Below are 6593 nucleotides of genomic sequence, written 5' to 3'. Positions count from 1 at the left end.
TCAGAAGTTTGGACTTGATCCAAAAGGTGATGGGGAGACTTCAAAGGTTGTTGAGCAGGGGAGTGACCCCTTCAGATGGTTTTAGAGCCCTCACGTGGCAGCACGGACTGGAGGGCCAGGCTGGAGAAGCCAGGTGTGGAGAAGTCTAGTTTGGGCTGGCTCTGGGGGATTGAAGCTTGGAAGGTTCTGTCCCTGGAATCTTGGGCTATAAACAGCTAGAACTGGATTCAGCAGGCTAAGAGGCAGTAGGGAGCTTCCAGATTCAAGCCAGAGAAAACCATGCAGGTCCAAGCCCGGGGCTGAGCAGAGAGGAAGGGGAGTTAAATAAATTCAACTTGGAAAGTCAGACCAAGGATTTCACCTGTGGCAGCCCTATTTGTGACCAAGCTAAGCCTTGTGGCTGAGTTACAGTTCCTGTCCTACAGAGAAGCCAGCTTTTGGTTTACTGTTTCTTAAGTGCCTGCTGTATGTCTAGAGCTGTGCAGCTTATTTCATCGAATTCTCACAGCATCCCATGAGCAGGTACTACTATTATCCCCATTTTACAGATGAGGGAACTGAAGCTCAGAGATGTTAAATCACTTGCGTAAGGTCACTGTTGAGCTTGAGACATAGTGGGATCAGATCCCAGGTCTATCTGGCTGCAAGAAGTTCTTAATGGTTCCTGATATTGCTGGTGTAGACAGTAGAGGGGTCAAAAGACGTCGCTTGCTGATTTCCTCATGGATCTGTGCTGCTGGGTTTAAGGCAGCTGCCTTGTAGCAGCCAGAAATTGTTGTAGGGAAGCAGAGCCCCGAGATGATTTGCAATAGTCACAATTATTGACCTGGGAAATAGCCGCTCACTGTGGGCTGTGCTTTACTCAAGAGCTGCAATAGGCAGGGCAAAAGCAAGACTCCCCTTTGTTCTCTTCAAGGAAGCAGATTGTGGAGCACAGGATGTGAGTGACATTATTACAGGGATTCATTTGTTCATCTCCTTTTCCATTTGACAACTATTTATGGAGCATCTTCTAAATACCTGGCTCTGAGGATACAACAAAAATAAGAAGATATGATCCACAGCCTTTTGGAGCTTCCATTCTGGTGGGAGAGACAGGAAATGACAAAGTGTTATATATGCTTATAACGTAATGATCTCAGATCACATGTATGTGAAACATGCAATGTGTGACTTAAACGTTTAGGTTAAGTTTTAAAACAGACAAGTTAACTTCTCTGTTCCAGGTTCTAATATCATAGCCAGTTACTTCAGTGTAAAGGAGCCCTAGTGGCGCAAGGGTTAAGCACCCAGCAGCTAACCAAAATGTTGGTGGTTCAAACCTACCTAGCAGCTCTGTGAGAGAAATGCCTGGTGATCTACTTCCGTAAAGATTACAGCCTAGGAAACCCTATGAGACAGTTCTACTCTGTCACATGGGGTCACTTTGAGTTGGAATTGACAGGATGGTACCTGACAACAACAACTTCAGTGTAAGACAACTGCTTTGCTCTGATAAGTTGTGACATAGCCTTTAGTTTATCTAAGTTAAAACACCTCAAATGTGTGCCCCTGATTATGGACCTATGATGTAAGCTGCCTTGATAGACGCTTATCAAGCAGGACCAGAGGGACTAAATCACATAAAACCCCAGGCTTTCGTCCTTTCACTGAGAGCAAGTCAGAGGCAACTCGTTTCCACATTGATCTGTCTCTTGAACTCTCCAAAGACCCAGTGCTGCTGGAGGCTCTGCCTGAGATAGCCTTGCCTCACTGTCGACCTCAAACCCTAGCACGGAGGGACCTCTGTCAAGGACATACCACTGGTTAAGCTTGCACTTTGAGACCTCTCTTTAAAGGTAAAAGTCTGAAGTCTAAAGAGTCAGACTCTAACCATTGAACTAACATTGTAATTGTTAACTCTGATTCTCTTGTCATAATTAAATGTCTTGTGGTTTTACCTGTGTGCCTTGCCATGACTACCTTGCAATGAACTAAATGGGTTTATACATTATAAACTTAAGCATTTCTTAACTTCTTTTAAAATTAAACCCCACAGGGCACAAAGTTAAAAGAGGATTTCTGATCATGAAAAGTGCCTTGAAGGAAATCAATATGTAGTGGGCTAGCGGGGCAAGGAAATGGGGGTTACCTTGGCTGGGGCAGTCAGAGCAGTCCCCCAAAGCTCATTGAGGAGCTTTGTTTAAGCTGTGACTAGAGGGTGAGGAGCTGGCCTTGCCAAAAGCAGAGGAAAAAGCATGCCAGGCAGAAAGAACAGCATATGCAAAAGCTCTGAGGGGGAAAGGGAAAACTATGAATCTTTAATTTTTTTTAAGCAAATCGATTTAAAACTGTAATTCTTCAGTTAATAGTAGTGCCAGGTTAATTTCTTCATTCAACAAATCTTTATCATGAGCCCCTACTGTGTAGCCAGCTCTCTGCTAGGCCCTGGGGACAAACAGTGATGAATGACAGCAACATTCTTGTCACACACGTCCTAGGCCTGGCGCCCCGTGGAGATGAGCTGGTCAGATGTTTGCTCCCCAGCTTGGATCCATTGGGAATCCAAATAAACCCCACGGGTTCTGGCATCCCAGGCCTCCCGCCGGCCGGCGGCTCCTAGCCCCATAGGCAGGCGGCTTCTCTGTTTCCTGCCTCTCCCTCCCCCATCCACCTGGGCACAGAGGGTCTTTCATCCATTGTTACGGCTTCCTGCCCATCCATCTCCAGCTGCTGGTCTGAACCCTGCAGATTTACACTGACAAGCGGATGCTTTTACCAGGACCCTCAGAGGGGGCTGGGGAGGAGTAGCCTGAGGAAAGGCTGGGGAGGGGAGGGCTAGAACTTTGCAACAGGGAAGAGTTTTCTGCCCTGAAGAGGTGTTACACTGAGGGCTGGGAGGACGGGAAGCAGGCCTCTGCCCCAGAGCTCAGCCATGCTGGGGGAGGGAGTGATTAATGACCCCTGACAAGGCTGGACTCCAGTTTCTTGCACCAGGTTTGAATTCAGCAACATCTTCCCTGGCCAGGTTTATGATGCGTGGAATGAGTGCCGGGCTTCAAGTCAGGAGACCTGGGTTTATGTACTATCTCCACCAACTATTAGCCGGGTGACTTTACGCAAGTTTTTCAGCCTCTCTGGGCCTCCATTCCCTCATTTGACAGGTGGGTTTAATAATCCCTGCCCACTGGGATTGTTGTGAATATGAATGTGATCATGTAAGATAGATGATTGCAAAATGCTATATAATGAAAAGAATTTTCTCCTTTCAGGCTTTCCTTCTATTCAAAGCAGGAAGGTGACAACCTGGCTCTGTAAAGGGAGGCCTGATTGAACACCTACAGAACTGCGTGCCAGCCGCCATGCCAGGTATTGGGGGTAAGGAGCAACAAGACTTGGTTCTTGTTCTTGAGTGACACAGACAAGCAAACAGACATGCATCACACAACTGGTTGAAAGGTACGACTGTACCAGCCAAGAGCCAGCCTGCCTAGGTTCATATCCTGGCTCTGTCATTTATTGGCTGTGTGGCCATAGGCAAGTCACACAGAGGGCTGTTGTAATAGTGTCCGGGGCAGTAAAAAGGGGTAAGTTTTCCTGCCTCTGTGTGTTTTTTTGAGGGTTAAATGTGAATAATACCCATAAAGGACTGCAGCAGAGTGGGTTTCTCTTTATATATGGCCTTTCCGGCCTTAGGTTTATAATTCTGCCAAAAATAATTGGTTAGGCTGCAGACCCTGTGATTGGTCTATTTTATGCACCTTGCAAAGATTGGTCAATTTACTACGCAAATAGGGTGCATGAAACCAACCAATAAGGGTTAAGTGACCTTGCAGAGATTCGTTGGTTTGTGGCCTGGCTGGGAGGACCATGCTTTGAAATTGGTAAGGAGCTTGCGTATATAAGCAGCCAATCCAACAGAGGTAGGGAGAGAGGCACAGAGAGCGAGAAAGAAAAGAAGGGAACCTCCTAAAAGAGCTGTAACACTGAAGATGGCACCGAGACGGTGGCAGCAGTATGAGCGGCAGGAATCACGGGACCAGCAGACTGCTGCAGTGGTGCTTGCTGGCCCACAGAAAGAGACACACCTGAGCGCCCTGGGACAGGAGGCTTGCTGACAGAGTGGGTTGCCTCCGGGCACTTGTCTGCGGAGCCAAAAGAATTGTAACACTTGCCTGAGCAGGGCAGAGGCCTAGAGGAGCCCAGTGGCAGAGGCTGAGAAGGGCTGTTGGCTGGCACAGCTGAAGAGTTGAGAGCTGTCCTCGTTGAAGGCTGTCCTGATTGACGAAGCTGATCCTGTCTCCAGAGTTGAGGGCTGTTACTTTCCTAATAAACCTCATCACTGTGAGTATGGTCTGTGAGTTCTGTGTGGCCATTGCAACGAATTGTCAGACCCAGTAGAGAAGTAGAGAGTTCTGAGGGGAGGATGGCTGGTGTCAGAAATGGTGAAAAAGCTGGAGAATAGAGGTATGCCTGACCTCCACCTCATAGGAACCAGCTTTGTGCTGATCCTGGTGTTTCTTATCCCCACTGATGATCGGCGATTTCTGAAGCTACATTACAAGGGCCTACCCCAGTGCCTAGTACTCAGTTAAAGACAGCTATTGTTGTTAGCTGCCATTGAGTTAGTCCCCAGTTCATGGCAAACCCATGTACAACAAAATGAAATTCTGCCCTGTCCTGCACTATAAATATACAATAGTTAAATGCTGAGGGTCTGAATTAGTATATTGGTAGTAGGGATGGTTTTCCATTATTTCATTCTAATTGGATTAACAATCACAGTCCATGGAAGCAGCAATCAAGAAATCAATCAAGGTATTGCACTGGGCAAATCTACTGTAAAAAATCTCTTTAAAGTTTTAAAAAGCAACGCTGTCAAGAGACAAAGGAGGAGAGTCAGGAATAGGAGGTGGAAATGGAATGCATGGCTAATTGCCTCCATGAACTACTGCCTCCTTTGCCATGAGACCAGAAGAACTGGATGATGCCCAGCTACCATTATTGAACATTTTAATCAAAGATTCCATAGAAGAATCCTGATCAAAGGGAGAAAATGTGGTAGAGAATTTCAAATTCTTATGAAATCGAGACTTTTCTGGAGCCATTGAGACTGGATGAATCCCCCTGAGTTAATCTTAAACCTTAAACCAAAAATATCCCCTGAACTCTTCTTTAAACCAAAAAACAGTCTAGCATAACTAGTAAAAAATGTCTGTCTTGAGCATTATGCTGTTTTAAGAACTATCTATATAGGATCAAATTGACAACAGCAACTTGAAAGTTTAAATAGGACACTTAGGGGACAGTGAGTTGATGTTAATGGAGGAGGAACAATTCTGAAAAAGAGAATGGTTGTGAGAATGGTTACACAACTTGAAGAAAATAATCGATGTTGCTGAATTGTACATGTAGAAATTGTTGAATTGGTATATGTTGTGCCATGTACATTCTCAATAAGAACAACAAAAATATTTAAAAAAAGCAAAGATGTCACTTTGATAACTAAGGTGCTCCTGACCTAAGCCAGAGTCTTTTCAATTACTTCATAGGCATTCAAAAGCTGGACAATGAAAAAGGAAGACAGAAGAATTGATGCATTTGCATTGTGGTGTTGGCTAAGAATATTAAAGATACCATGGACTGCCAGAAGAACGAACAAATTAATCTTAGAAGAAATACAACCAGAATATTCCTTAGAAGCAATGATGGCAAGACTTTGCCTTGCTTACTTTGGACATGTCATCAGGAAAGACCAATCACTAGAAAAGTACATCATTGTTGGTAAAGTCGGGGATTAGCGAAGGTGAGGGAGGCCTTTGGTGAGATGGATTGACACAGAAGCCACAACAATGGGATAAAACATGGCAACAATTATGAAGATGGTGCAGGACCAGGCAACGTTTCATTATACATAAGGTCGCTATTAGTCAGAGCTGACCAGACAGCAACTTATAACTACAAAGTAGGGATGGAATAGGAGACTGATTTAGGAAACACTGAGAAGGTCAAATCTGCAGGAATCATTGACTGCTTGGTTGTCGGGGTGAGAGAAGAGGAGTCACAGAAGTCCTTAAATATTTATTAAGTACCTACTATGTGCAGGGCCCAAGAATCAGGAGGATGGTGCAGGACCGGGCAACGTTTTGTTCTGTTACACATAAGGTCGCCATGAGTTGGAGCCAACTCGACAGCAACTAACAACTGACAACGTGTGCAGGGCACTGTGGTTGTTTTCAATTATCACATCTGCAAGCCGACTCATTTGGCTGGTGGTCCAGCTTCATTCATTCATCCACTAAATTTTTGCTAGACACCATCTTAAGTGCTGGGGCTACAAAACAAAGGCGACCTGTCCCTGGCCCCCTGGAGCTCACTGTTCAGACTGGGTTGATAATAGAAGAACCAACTGTTTGTTTTTGTCAGATGGCACAAGACTGCTAGGGCCTCTGCAGCTGCCTCTTTGGCAGTCCCCAGATTTCTCAGACCTAACATGCCCTCAAACCAATTCCTGCACCTGGCCCTCCTGATAGTAGGTTGACCCACCTCAGGAAACGCCACCACCACCCACCCAGATGCTCAGGCCAGAAACCTGGGAGACCTCTGCAGGGCCC

At 45.7% G+C, this 6593-nt stretch overlaps 1 long non-coding RNA gene across 2 annotated transcripts; it reads left to right on the top strand.

Moving 5' to 3' along the window:
• The first annotated feature begins 1634 nt into the window (after positions 1–1634).
• On the top strand, positions 1635–5567 carry LOC111820719 (uncharacterized). Of its 2 annotated transcripts, none has more exons than XR_002824233.1 (4): positions 1635–1838; positions 2964–3143; positions 3252–3348; positions 5532–5567. It is a non-coding gene; the product is annotated as an uncharacterized LOC111820719 (long non-coding RNA). The 2 variants fall into 2 exon arrangements; XR_002824232.1 differs by having other exon boundaries at positions 1639–1838; positions 3008–3143.
• Positions 5568–6593: the final 1026 nt, after the last annotated feature.

This window comes from Trichechus manatus, unplaced genomic scaffold, assembly GCF_000243295.1.
Source record: "Trichechus manatus latirostris isolate Lorelei unplaced genomic scaffold, TriManLat1.0 scaffold00048, whole genome shotgun sequence".
Classification (NCBI taxonomy): domain Eukaryota; kingdom Metazoa; phylum Chordata; class Mammalia; order Sirenia; family Trichechidae; genus Trichechus; species Trichechus manatus.
The sequence above is the reverse complement of the archived record's forward strand: the minus strand, read 5'-3'. Positions and strand labels throughout refer to the sequence as shown.